Here is a 13,964-nt window from a genome sequence, read left to right on the forward strand (position 1 = left end):
AAAATTAAGCAATGCTCTAATCTTTTTTCTCTTTCTTTGCTCTCTTCCAATTCTCATCTGCGTCTTCTTCCTCATCCATAACTTTAGCTAGTAGGCATCCTTTAGAAGATCTACATTCAATTTTTGAGTAAATAGTCTCCCCCTTAGCTAGGACCCTATGTTTCTTCTCTGCCCAAGCCTTCTTCTCTGTAGTGTCAGCTTTCCTTTTTCCTTTATCTTTCGTAGTGCTTTTCTTCTTAGGCATTGTAGGAGTTTTGAACTCAACTCTTTCACCCATGCGTTCCTTAACAGGAATCACTTTGTCACCTAGACGACTCTTCACATCAGTTTTACTCTGATTTTTCTTCATATCCTTTGAAGGTTTCTTCAGAAGCCACTTCTTCACATCATTGGGAAAGGAAGGGGGAACCTTTTGGGTAATCACTTCCCATAAAGGTCTAGCGCTCCAATAAGCATCAAATCTATCTACTTCTTGAGAGACGGGAAATTCATAGGGACGACGAAGATCCCCGGAAGGAATTGTTTGAAGTAAGTCGTACTGTCTTTTTACCCTGCATGGATAATAAAAAGTCATTCGGGACAAGCTTGGAAGACGGCAGAAAAGTTTCTTGTTAACACCAACCATCTTTTCTATTTTCCACCAAGGGATGACCCACTTGATGGCAAAATTGCAAGACCCGAAGACCTTCTTCCATTCATGGCGCCCCATCTTAGAGAAGCGTTTCTTCCTTCTCACAAAACAATTTGGAGTGTACTTCTCAACATTGTCTGGAGGACTAATTAATTCTAGTCTTTCCATCAGCCACATCTGTAAAAAAAAATTCAATGCAAATAAAATATTATTACTATACAAAAATATGTTTTTGATATCTGTAATTAAAAATATTATTTTTCTACCTGTAATAAAATTGGAGAGCCCCGAAAAGGTGCCTTTGGATTTTTCTTTAATTCGTCAAGACTAAGCATAATCTCTCCAACTATCAACGACATTGGATTTCTCCCAGATTCAATCTGCTCCAAAACAGTTGATATAATTGCTTGACCCTCATTAGTTTTTCCGCTAGTGAGAAGATATTGATTAAGCATGCAAAAAAGAAAAGCCCTTCTTCTATAAACATGAAAAGACTCAGAATAAGGTCTATCAATATAATGGCGAGCAAATTCTTTCAAATTAACTATTCTACCATCTACTATTTTTATTAGATCTTTGTCTTTTAAATTGAAGAAGCGTTCAAAATCCTTATAATAATATTCGTTTATTCTAGGGATTACTACAAGATCTAACGCAGGAAAGCCTAAAATAGCACCGAATTCCGGCAAAAGGCTAATTTCATCATACCCTAGTCTAAAACAATGAGTATCCACATCCCAATATTCTAGGGCGGTATTAATAAAGTCTACATCAAGATCTACCCCTTTGACACAATAAATACCCCCCATGTGAAAAACATCTAACTCTTTTCTCTCCTTGGCAGTAAGAGACCGACACCATTCATGAGTGAAGTTGGTAAAACTTTTAGAGACTAGAGACATGATTATTATTTTTTCAAAAGCTAAGAATATATTTGATCTGCTGAAATTATGAAGAAAATCGGCTGGGCAAGGGGCTATTTATACACAAAATTGGCGCAGTTTTAATCCGGATAGGATTCAGAGTCAACGCTTATCAGTGCCAGACGCCAAACATCGGCGCCTGACGCCAGAGCCTAGCGCCAAACTCTAAGTGTAGCGCCTGGCGCTAACCCAAAACGCATGGCGCCAGGTGGCGCTAACGCGTCTTATCGTACGAGCTTTCCAAAACCGCGTTTTTTGGCCTGATTCGAGTCTGACCAATGACTTTATGGTCTTTTATTATTTTTTTAATACCTTTTTCCTAAATTATATTTATTTTCCTTCTTCTTAATTAATATAACTATTTTATTAATTATATTATTTTTCGGATTTTATTTAGACTTAACTTTTAAGTTTTTATAAATTCAATATTTCTTACTCTTTTTTTCATTTTTACTTTTTGGGGGTGAAAGTCGGATACCCTCCATCAATAATAAAAATGACGGAATTTTTGTGCAAAATTAATTTTCACAATTCTTTGCACACACAAACATGCACATTAAAAAATGAAAAAATGATAAATAATAAATAAATTACTGAATAAACTCATAAGTAATATGTATATACAAGCATGTCTAAATAAAGAGTCCAAATAGAGGCAAAGTTCTATACAAAGTCAAAATAAAATAAAAAAAGCACAGGAACAAACTACGACGTCGGGGGACGTACACCCATCATCTCATAAAATTGCACCATACGAGGAGTAACCTCTCCACTAGCTCCATCTCCAGCTCCGGTCTCCTCGGGAGGTGGAAAACTCAGCACAGGACCCGTCCACCCAAGATCAACCTGAGGCTGAGGCTGCAGAGGCTGCTGCGATGACGAGCCGACCTCGTACACACCACCTCTAAGAGCCGAGGTAGCCTCTCCCTGGCCTACCGGCGCGGCATGTGCACCCTCAGATGAAGAGTCTGAGCCCTCTACCGCCTCGGTGCGGGCAACCTTATAACGACCGCCTCGACCGCCAAAACCAGTGCGGTGACATCTCGAGCTAGACCTCGTCGGCTCCCTCCGCACCTGAGGTCTCGTACAGGTACGAGAAGGAATGGGGTGACCCTGCAAAAGAAACTAAAATAAAAAACAAGCAAAATAAAAGCAGTTGTGCAAAAATAAGAAGGGAAAACTACCTCCTGAACGGCGTCGTCGCGACGACATGTAGCCACGTTCCTAAATCGAACAAGTTGGCTCTGGAAGGCATCTATGCACCGAACTATCGCCGTAACCACCTCGCGCGAGAACTGTCAAGAAAATAAAGTCAGTAAAGATACATAACATATATGGACAAAAGTTGCAAATAATTAAGCTTACTCGAGTCTGATGGCGAGGAATCGACCGCTCCACGAAACGCTCACCCTCAGGAGCCGGAGGGATCATCTCCTCAATTGGCCCGTATGTCCCCTAATAATGAATGGACATACGAGGTGACACAAACTCAGTAGGATCACCCTGACAAAAGCAAATCAAAGTCAACAAATAAAATGTTACTTGGGGGCTACTTAATGAAAGGTAAAAGCTGAAAATCATACCGCCAGCTCCTCAGCCAGTACAGGGACCGGAGCTAACAACGTCAGTAGCTCCTCCTCATAGCACCGCCTAGGGATCATATAAGATCACCAAGGGGTACCAGCTCTCTCTAACATGCTCACCAACCTTGCGGCGTTGAACATGTGACGCGGTGGAGGAGCAGGAACGACAAAGGTGTCCAAGGAATGCTGGATAGAAACTCTCTCTCCAAGATACGCGATCGCTCCATATGTCCCCAAGAAATAGCGACACTCAGCAGTATACTGCGCGGCTAGCCCAGGGGCAACCAAGTCGACCCACGGCCAGTACAACACGTCAGGCTCCTACAAAGAATGCCTATTAGATAAAATCTATCAAAGGTAATGTGAAGTGCTCAAATATGTAAAGAACCATACCGAGATGATCCAATCTCGGACATAGGCAGTGGACATCCCAGCGCGGCGGCTTCCCCAGGAAGCACTCGCTGGAAACCTGCGCGACAACGTTCTCATCGGCGCAACCGAGGGAAAGTACTCGTAGAACCAGATCTACAAAAGGCAAAAATTATCAGCAAGTGCTAATCAAAGTTTAGAGCTAAACTCTATGGGAGATAAAGTATTCCTCTACGATCCTCCAAAATCTGGATAGAGCGACGTTCCCCGTGAAGGACCGGTGTCGACATGAGTCTCGTAACGCTCGGATGAAGTCAGCATAGGCCAAGCTAGCCCAATCATAAGTCCCGATCAAGTGTAGATCACGGACTGCGGGCAGGTAGTAAAGCAGAACTCTACTACCCTTGTCAGGGGAGAACTGAAGTGTCTATTTTATATAGTATTTTACCCCTGTTCCTTGGTCATAATTAGTAGTGTTTTTGGCTCTTTAGAGCCACTTTTATTACTAATTGGTGTTTTCTAGTGTTTTCGTAGATTTGGTTGACTTTTGCAGGGATTTACACTTTTGGAGTATTTTCCCGAGATATTTTGAAGCAATCACGAGCACTGGAGAAGCACGACCAAATTTTATAGCCTAGGGCCGGTTAGAGCCATCGAACCTGTGATTAAGGGCTCGGTATAGGTGATACCGGGGCATTTGGACTGAGTATTCAAGACCCGAAGAAGAAACCCAAATTGGCCAGAAGAATTAGAGCCCAATAGTAGTGTAATTAGTGGCCCAAGAGAGCCGCCCGGCCAAAGAGTCTGGCGCCCGGAGGCGCGCCCGGCCGGGCGGGAGAAACGAAGGTCGGCGCCCGGTGACGCGCCCGACCTGGCGCGAGAGTTTACCTTAAGAGCAAAAAGGCGCGCCCGATCGGGCGGTGCCTTGTCCGATCGGGCGCGTGTAAATATTAGGAGTTAATTTTGTCGTTTTAGTTTGTTTTAGTTTAGGATTTGTACGGAGTATAAATACTCCTCCGTAATACGATTTTAGGATCTTTGTACTCTTTCTTTACCCTCTTAGTTGTTTTCTTAGATTTTCTCTCTCATATACTTTTGTTCTTAATCCATTCTTAATTCCAGATTTGTTTGGTAACTATTTCTCTTCTCTTAATCTTAGTTGTTTATTTTATTCCTTTAATCATGTCTTGCTTTATTGCTTTGATTAGTTTAGTTTCTATTATGTGTGAGTAGTTTTCTTTCTAGGGTTTATGGGGATCCATAAATAATATGAAGGGGTAATTTATTGTTGTTAATTATCAATGCTAGATTAATTTCCTATTGATTGATTTAATGCTCTGTGACTAGATTAGGCCTGATCTTTTATGCATGAGTTTGACAATATTGATTTGAGATTCAACATATGAGAATTGAGGTTTAGGTCTAGTTTCAATAGGCAGGTTAATTTATAAATGGTTAAGTCGAGATTCAAAAGATGAGATTTAATACCGATAAATTAATTGTGTGATTATAATACGTAGAGAAAGCCCTTTATAATCTGATTAATGTATGCATTGATGAATGATTATTATATTCTACCCTGGATATTATTTATTGGTGAACCTATGCCCTAGATCCTTTTATTCATTGTTTTCTCCCTATTCTTAACCTCCGTAGTTTAGTTTATTATTCAAATATATATATATTGCTTACCTTATAATCTAGATTGTATTAGTTAATTAGGAATAGAAAGACTCATTTCTCTGTGGATTCGACCCTACTTCCCTGTCTACATTAGTTAGAGGATTTAGGAATTACTTTTGATTTGGGGATACGACTTTACCCTGTCAAGAACATCCCTGACAGCAAGATAAGTACAAAGATGCGCACCCGCTGCTCTCGGGTGGTCGCATCATCATCAAAAGCCACCGCTAGAGTCGAACAGCGAATCCCCTTTGCACTGAACGGGGTCGACTATACCTCAGCACGAGCCCGAATAGCAATCGGACCCAAGAGCTCCTCGACCTCGGGAGAAAAGACGCTGATCTCGTTGTCAAACGGCAGCGCAACAGAGCTAAACTCCAGTCCCGTAATGAGACTGAAGTCGGTCGGGGTGACCATCATCTCACCCCAAGGAAAGTTGAAAGTGTTGGTGGTGTCCCAAAAGAAATCCACCAGAGCACGAACCACATGGTGACCCCCGCTAGAGGTAATCATGGCCTCTGAGGTCTCATAAAGCGCGGCCATTCCGCAAGACTCCAAGAGAAGTCTCGCCTCTCCGTCATTGCCGATGTACATCTTGTACAGGTCGCCTAAAGTATCGCAACCTGAACCATGGCAGCGCGTCCTACCAACTGTGATACCCCGTCGCATCCTCTCAGAAATGTGGTGGACGGGAGAGAAGTACAGAGTCCGCTCATCCCACTCAGGGAGTCGGACGAGAGAAGTTGACGGATCGACATCGTCCTCTACGGGCTCGTGCTCCCGTCGAACGTCTCGGGACCGTGAACCCAAACCTCGCTGTCTAGCCATGCTACATTGTGCAAAATCATCATAAATTAAGGTTCTATAGTATCTAAGGTTCGCCTAGCCGCATGATACTATGTTCGCAAAAAACAGAGTACGTAGTACTAAAACAGAGCACAAATTCAAATTGAGCATATACAAAATTTTTCAAGCATTCAAACAATTTCTTGCAATACTATAGTAATTATTGTGACAAATTGGACAACAATTGCTAGCAAAAACGTCAAGAACAAGCCACATTGTCTTCCCTACCTTAAGAGGTCCAACAATGGTGATTTGTTTGTTTCTTCTCCAAATTGATTCAAACAAGTCTCAAATTACTCCCAAGGAAATATATAAACATAATCAAGCAATTTTATGGCATAAAATTTGACAAACAAAGAGAACGTTAGTTTGTAGTTCTTTTTGTCTCAGAGAACGTTAGTTCTTTGAGGCAAATCTCATATTTGCTTTTAGTTTTTTTTGTTTATGCCCAGGTGTAGACACCCATTTGTGTCTCCCCAAAACCAAACCCAGTGATGAGTACCTTTCGCGTCGAATCATAATCGAATGAAGTGAAAGTGTGGAAAGTCTAGTGTTGCGGATAGTTTTAATTTCTTTTCTCTTCTCTTTGTTTTTGAAAACTTATTTTAAAAAAAACAGTCAATCCAGTTTGGTTGGTCCATGATATGGGTCTAATAGTGGTGTAGTTGGATAGGGCTTGACAAAAGCTTTCCAACGATATATTATAAGCCCAATTCCGACGAATATCGAGGAAGTTATGGCCAATTTACTAAACTGGGCCCGGTTTGAGCCTTATATACGGCTCAATGATCTAGGGGAGGACCTAATATGATTTACGGCTATTTCACTAAATGCCACTGAGCACTTTAAAAATTCACCAAATGCCATCGGACTTTTCAGAATTCACCGAATGCCACCGAGTTTTTTAAAAATTCACCGAGTGCCATTAATGACTAACGGCAGTTAACTCTGTTAGTCATTAAGGCTAATTATGCCACGTGGTGGCTTATTATTGGTTGCTTATTAAATTAGTATATTAATTACTTAATAAAAAACTAAAAAAAAAAATAATAACCACCCACCCACCATGACTCAACCCGACCACCGTCTTTCACTGCCACCACCATATCCCCACCTCCAACCAATCCCCACCGCGGCGGCAACCCACCCCTGAACAACCGAGCCGGTGACCCAGCCTTGAACAACCGCACCGCCGGCGACCCAGCCTTGAACAACCGCACCGCTGGAGACCCAGCGTAGCCAGCCCGCAACGACAACGCACCCAGCCGATTCGCAAACTCTCCTTCTCCCCCGAAAATCCCCCCCTACCACCGCCGACGACCAAAGCCCCCCTCCCCACGCCGGAGAACCCAAATCAGTTCAGCCCCTTCGAGCTCCACCCTTTCAACCACCACGCCGGAACCCTAAATTAAAATCCCCAAAAATCGAAATCTAGGGTTTCGACACCTTAAACCCCAATATCGATTTCCCTAAATTCGTAACCCCCTCCACTCCATCCCTCCTGCTCCGACGAACCCAAACCACCTCTTTCCCTCCCATCTCCACCCCCTGAACCACCTTGCTTAAAATCGAAAACCAAATTTGGTTTTCGATTTCGAAGATTTCGTTTTTGGGGTTTTATTAGGGTGTCGAGGATGGGTGTTTAGGGGGGAGTGGATGCAGATGGTAGGGGGCATAGGGTCAGGGGGAAGGGTGGCCGCCAACGATGTTGGTCGCCGGTGGGGGTGGAGGCAAGGGGTTGGGCTGTCGTAGGGGCGGTGGTGCGGTGGGAAGATTAGACGGGGTTCATTTTTTTTTAATTTTTTTTAAAATTTTTTTGATAAATAAAATAATAATAAAATGAACCAATTAGAATATGCCACGTGGCATAATTAGCCTTAATGGTGTGATCAAGCACTCGGTGAATTTTTCAAAAACTCGGTGGCATTTGGTGAATTCTGAAAAGTCCGATGGCATTTGGTGAATTTTTAAATTACTCAATGGCATTTGGTGAAATAGCCGTATGATTTATCATTCCTAATGCAATTAGGAATGGTTTTAGTCTTTTATATTCTTTTAGAAGGTTATTTTCATTCCTAATTCAATTAGCATTGACAAATTGACTTTTATTGACTTTTCAGAGTTTTAATTAAAATCAAAGAGCATTTTTGAGGAAAAATACGATTTTATCCTCCAGTACGGCAAAATTTATCTGATTTTAGAAAACGCGTCAAAAACAGGGTTAGCGCCTAACGCCAGGCATTGGCGCGTGGCGCCAATAAGCCAGCGTTGGCGCCAGCTCTGTTTTAGGTGCGCCAATGCTCTGTTTTGATAATCTTATCTTTTTGGCTTATTTTTCTATAAATAACGTCGTAAAAACTCCGTTTTCATTCACCTATAACGAGTTTTCAATTCTCTCTCATTCTCTTTAATCATTCACCAACTCTCATCAAGTTTCTCTTTCTCTCTCTCTCTTTTTCTAAACTTGCTTTTCAAATACAAAATTCCGCATTCATTAGATCTAGAAACACCTAGCCATATTCGAAGTTGCCTTCGCCCTAGACGTGAAAGGTTTAATTTCTGAGGGTTTGGTCCCAAATCTCTATTTCAATTATTTAATTTAATTGTTTGTTTATTATTTTCCTTGAAGTTACTAACGTGTGTATTTTGTTATTAGAAAGAGGTATGAAGTATCAAAGTAAGTGCTTTAATGATTTTAATTTACATTATGATGTAGAAATCATGTTTAAATTGTTATTATGATATTCCTAGTATCATGTTTAGGGAAAAGGTTATAATACCAAATATGCTTATTTTGATTCCTGCGATGTTTCCTATGTTCTTCCTAATATTTATGATTGTTAGTATCATGTTGGGGTTAAAGATTTGATTTTTATTGCTTAGTGACATGCTAGGGTTTGTTATTAATCTTGTTAGTATCATGCCTAGGATCTTGCTATTTTTATTATGCTTTAACATGACTTATGATTATTATTATGATTAATATGATTGTTATTATGATGATTATTGTTATGATTTATGATTATGATAATTATTATTGATTATTATTATGTTGCTTGATATTCATTGTTATTGCTTGATCACACCTTTTATGCATGTTTAAAGGGAATTTGTACTTGTAATCACGCTTAATAAGATAATTAATAATCTTGTTTAGGGTTAATTATGATTATAATTTCAAATGATCGCCAATAATAGTTTATTTGTGCATTAATATTCAACCAACATAGATTGAACAGGTTTAGGGTGAATCCTATTGATTGCATGTTAGTCAGAAAGCGCACATGAATACGATCTGAATAAAGTAGAGGCCTATTATTAGGACAGGTTCAATCTCTTTTAGGTTGGATTTGTACCTTCATCCCCGAACCCTTATTTGGTTCTAGACCTTATGGAGTTGACGATCTCTTGGATCGTTAAGGGGTGTAACCTTCACCCTGTGAATGATTTACAAGTTCCCAAAATTTGTTGGCGACTCTTTTGCTCTTTCTTCTTCCCTTTCGGACGCCACCGTACTTTAGTGTATTATCACAGTGGGGTTCAAGCTAGGGGATTAACGCTTGAAATTATTCCCTACACCAGGTGTTCCAGATCAGGGTACATCCCATTCGACCCTGAGATCGAGCGATCTTTCCATAGACAGAAAAAATCTTTACAAGCAAATCCTGGTGGATTCTGGTGATAATAATAATCACCGAGACCCTCCAACTGGTTCTAGCAATTCAGAGGTATCATCTGATCCAGAATCAGAGATGACGGCTCCAAAGAAGCTTAGTGATTACTCACAACACAAGCTCACAGATTTTCCACATCTCACTCCCACTCCAGCTCTTGATGGGGTACAATTTGAAATTAAACCCCAATTTATAACGACGATAAAGAGGAAGCAATTTAGTGGAGCCAAGGGTGAAGACCCAAATCTTCACATTGCTGACTATTGTCAATATTGTAATACCATCAGGCAAGCCGGGGTCACACAAGACCAAATCAGGGAGATTCTCTTTCCCTTCACTTTAACTGGAAAAGCTAAATTGTGGTTTAATGGCTTAAATAGAACTGCACTTGGTATAACGGACTAGGAAACTCTTGTTTTGAATTTTTATAACAAGTATTATCTTGCAGAGAGAACAACCGTACTACGAAGTGCGATTCAGAACTTTGCCCAAGAAGCCGATGAATCTTTATATGAGGCTTGAGAGAGGTTCAAGGACCTACAAAGAGAATGCCCCCATCATAATTTAGCACAATGACAGTTAATCCAAGCCTTTTACAATGGCATTGGAAATTCATCTGGAATAATTTTATATTCTGCAGCTAGTGGGAGATTTATGAATCTTAATGTTGATGATGCAGGTCAGGTTATTGAAGATATGGCGATACACAATTCCCAATATGGGAATCACTAGTGGAAAAATAGCTATCCGTAATGGGCAAAAAAGGCCTATCCGTAACGGGCATCGGGCGTTACGTATGCCACCGTTACGGATAGCCAGTGTTATTCGTAACGGGCAGTGTCCGTTACGAATAACGGGTTATCCGTAACGGGCACTTGAAATGCCCGTTACGAATAACCCGTTATTCCTAACGGACATTTCAAGTGCCCGTTACAGATAACCCGTTATTCGTAACGGACATTTCAAGTGCCCGTTACAAATAACTTGTTATTCGTAACGGACATTTCAAGTGTCCGTTACAAATAACGATTTATTTGTAACGAGACTTTCAACTGCCCATTACAAATAGTGTGTAATCCAATTTTAAAAAAAATCCAGCACATGTTGTGCTAGATTAGCTAGCTTGCATAATATTTATAGCACAATTATTTTATTAATTAATTGAGATAAAAATAGTACTTCATATATATAAAATCAGCAAAAAAAAAATACATTTATTATCACCTAATAACTAAAACTGAAAAAATAGAGCAAAAGAAAATCTCAATGGCAATAAGAGATTTAAATGATTTTCCACTAAATTAATGTTAAATCGTTTACATCTTCCACAAATTACTGCAACTCAAGTGGTTTGTCTGGAGCACCAACTTCCCTCGCGAAATCAATCATCTCTTGTGTATGACCAAAATGAAATCCGATGGACTGTGGAGACTGTCCCTTGATTTACTGTATGAGCCTCCCATTAAAAAAATGCTTCCTGGAAGATGGAGAAAATGGGATGCTTGAGTTGTGTCTGACTCTGCTACACTAGCAAATTTCTGAATGTGAGAGCTTGTACTTGATTGTTCGAAGGAACGTAACAGCAAATCACGCTTCTTCTGGTTAAATGGCTCAGGAAGACTCTCCTCAGGTATATTAGTACCCTACATTCATAAATTAAATCAGATCTTATTATGACTATTCAAATCAGAATATCAGAATTTCTTGTACATATTAAACATTATTCCACGTGCATATCAACCCAGGGAAGTTGTAACATCTTCCTTTCTACAGGATATGAGATTATGAGAATGAAAGATTGACAGTAAACTGAACAATTCATTGAGTGAACTGGACATTACCATTCTATGAGTTGATATGCACGTGGAATAATGAGATGATACTTGTTTTAATGAGATGATACTTGTGTTTGAAGTTATATGAGTCCAATTTTGAAGTTATATGAGTTCAATTTAATGAGATGATACTTGTTTTAAGCTCAAGCAAAAGGTCTGAAGCTTTTGTCAAAAAAAATTAGCTCCACCTCCCACCCTGTCACTCTACATATAGCTCCCGAAAAAAGTAGCCAGCGACAACAATTATTAATAAATTATCTATAGTCTGAACAACTACAAGCTTTTAGCCTTTATCACTAGGCCAAGACCTCATAAGCCTACGACCGCTATAATCCATATTGATTAGACATTGACACATTGTGCCTTATGGAAAAGCTCATGCTACGTATTTTTAATGCAACAAACTCAAGAAGTAAGGTTGGAAATAAAATATCCAACTTAAACTGAAACTGAAATACTTGATCAATTAGACAACTAATCCTCAAATTAAAAATTAGGACTTTTATATTGTATTAGACCAATACAAATTCTCATAAAGCTGCAATCATCACTTTTTCGCTCTAAATCTCAGGCATATGTAGATAATACTAACCAAGTATCTTCAATTAATGCAAAAATGAAGGGAAAAACAAGTGTACACTCTATAAAATCTAAGAAAACATCTCAGACTTACAGTTTCTGAACCATAATACTGCACAATATTTGGATGTCTAAGACGCCCCAACAAAGCAATTTCCTGCACAAGTAATGAAAAGAATTATATTAGCAGATAGTCACATTTTTATTATATACATGCATACATTTAGAATGGATGGCGGCAGCATACAACTTACAAAATCAAGGGAATACAACAAATGGTGGCAAAGTTTCAAAGTTAACAACCCAGCATAACAATCTAACACTTATTCACACTTTACATATTAAAAATTAAGTAAACAAATAAATCAAAATCACTCCCGATATCCATTAATAAACAATAATCAAGCTAAAAACAATCATCAATTCGCACAAATTGTACAGGAAACAATCAAATTCAGAATATACAAACAACATTTCAATCAAAAAAAAGAGGGAAAAATCAAAAATTGAGGAAACATACGTTTACCACCACCAAGGACCTTATGAAGAGGCTTCGATCTACCTAATCTTCGAGAGAAATTCACCAACAGGACCGCAAAGACTTTAAAAGAGCAACATAGAGAAAAAAAACGAATTACCATCTCACACATATATAATACTATTAATTGAACCTCAAAAGGAAAATTGTGAGCATAATCACCTCGACATCATAGACGATTTACCAGCTTCAGCATAAAAAAATGTGGCGAAGAGCGCGAGGAATCAAACCGGGTACTTTGACAGATCCGAAAACGGTGTGAGTTTTCCTAGAACCACTAGGACCTTAAGCAGCCGAAAGCCCACCTTTTCCACTCATAAATCCCTCAACCATTGGTCTCATGAGCTTATCATACACTTCATCCTGCACAGTTATAACCACAATTCACTTAAAAAAGTATGCAATCAATCAATTGAAAAAAATCCCAAAAACTAAAAAAGGGGGAGAATTCAAACAACAAACCTGAGAAGAATTTGAAGAAAAAACATGCGAAAATCCGTTGTAAACTTCAAATTTCAACCTGTTAGAATCGTAAATCGGGGGAATAATCATAATAGAATGAATCGTCATTGATCGTAAGACAACTCTTACTAGGTTTTTTCGAATTAGGTTATTTCGATTTAGAGGGTTTGGAAGGAGCAATTGGAAGGGGGCAAACTCTGAGGAAGACATTGAGAGAATTTGAGGAATTTGGTTGATTTGGGGATGGAATTTTAGGGTTTTGTAAGAGCTGAACATCCATTGATAAGATGTCATCGAGTGGGAAATTGGGGATGTTAAGGTTTTTGGAGGAGAAAGGAGAGAGGAGAAAGGAAAGAAGATGAGGAAATGACGGCTTAAGGACTGAATGACTGAGGAGAGTGAAACCCTAGTTATAAATGGGCTTTTCTCATCAGCAAAGCCCAAATTCAAACATTTGTAACGGGCACAATCTTGTCCATTACAAATAAATAACTATTCGTAACGGGCAAGATCTTGCCTGTTACAAAAAACATAGTTTTCGTAACGGACACCATGTTGCCCGTTACGAATATTGTGTATTTGTAACAGACTGTTATTTTGACCGTTACGAATATGTTTATTGTAACGGGCATAGCTTTGCCCGTTACAAATAACCCGTTACAAATGACAATTTTTCTACTAGTGAATCCTAGAGGATTTGCTAACAAGGGGAAGCACAATGTCGACTCTGTATCCTTTTTGCAAGCTCAAATGACCTATATCTGCCAAAAATTAGATAATCTGAGCACTGCTAATGTAGCTAATGTTTCTGCAATTAATAATAATTCTAATGAGGCGTTTT

The 13,964-nt window shown here is 39.4% G+C and overlaps 1 long non-coding RNA gene across 2 annotated transcripts; it reads right to left on the minus strand.

Moving 5' to 3' along the window:
* Positions 1 to 10,870: 10,870 nt before the first annotated feature.
* On the minus strand, positions 10,871 to 13,542 carry LOC110737399. 2 transcript variants are annotated; one of them, XR_002514385.1, is made up of 5 exons: positions 13,124 to 13,542; positions 12,824 to 13,024; positions 12,644 to 12,724; positions 12,218 to 12,280; positions 10,871 to 11,352 (listed from the first exon to the last, which is right to left on the minus strand). It is a non-coding gene; the product is annotated as an uncharacterized LOC110737399 (long non-coding RNA). The 2 variants fall into 2 exon arrangements; XR_002514384.1 differs by having other exon boundaries at positions 12,824 to 13,540.
* Positions 13,543 to 13,964: the final 422 nt, after the last annotated feature.

Source organism: Chenopodium quinoa, unplaced genomic scaffold, assembly GCF_001683475.1.
Source record: "Chenopodium quinoa cultivar QQ74 unplaced genomic scaffold, ASM168347v1, whole genome shotgun sequence".
Classification (NCBI taxonomy): Eukaryota; Viridiplantae; Streptophyta; class Magnoliopsida; order Caryophyllales; family Amaranthaceae; genus Chenopodium; species Chenopodium quinoa.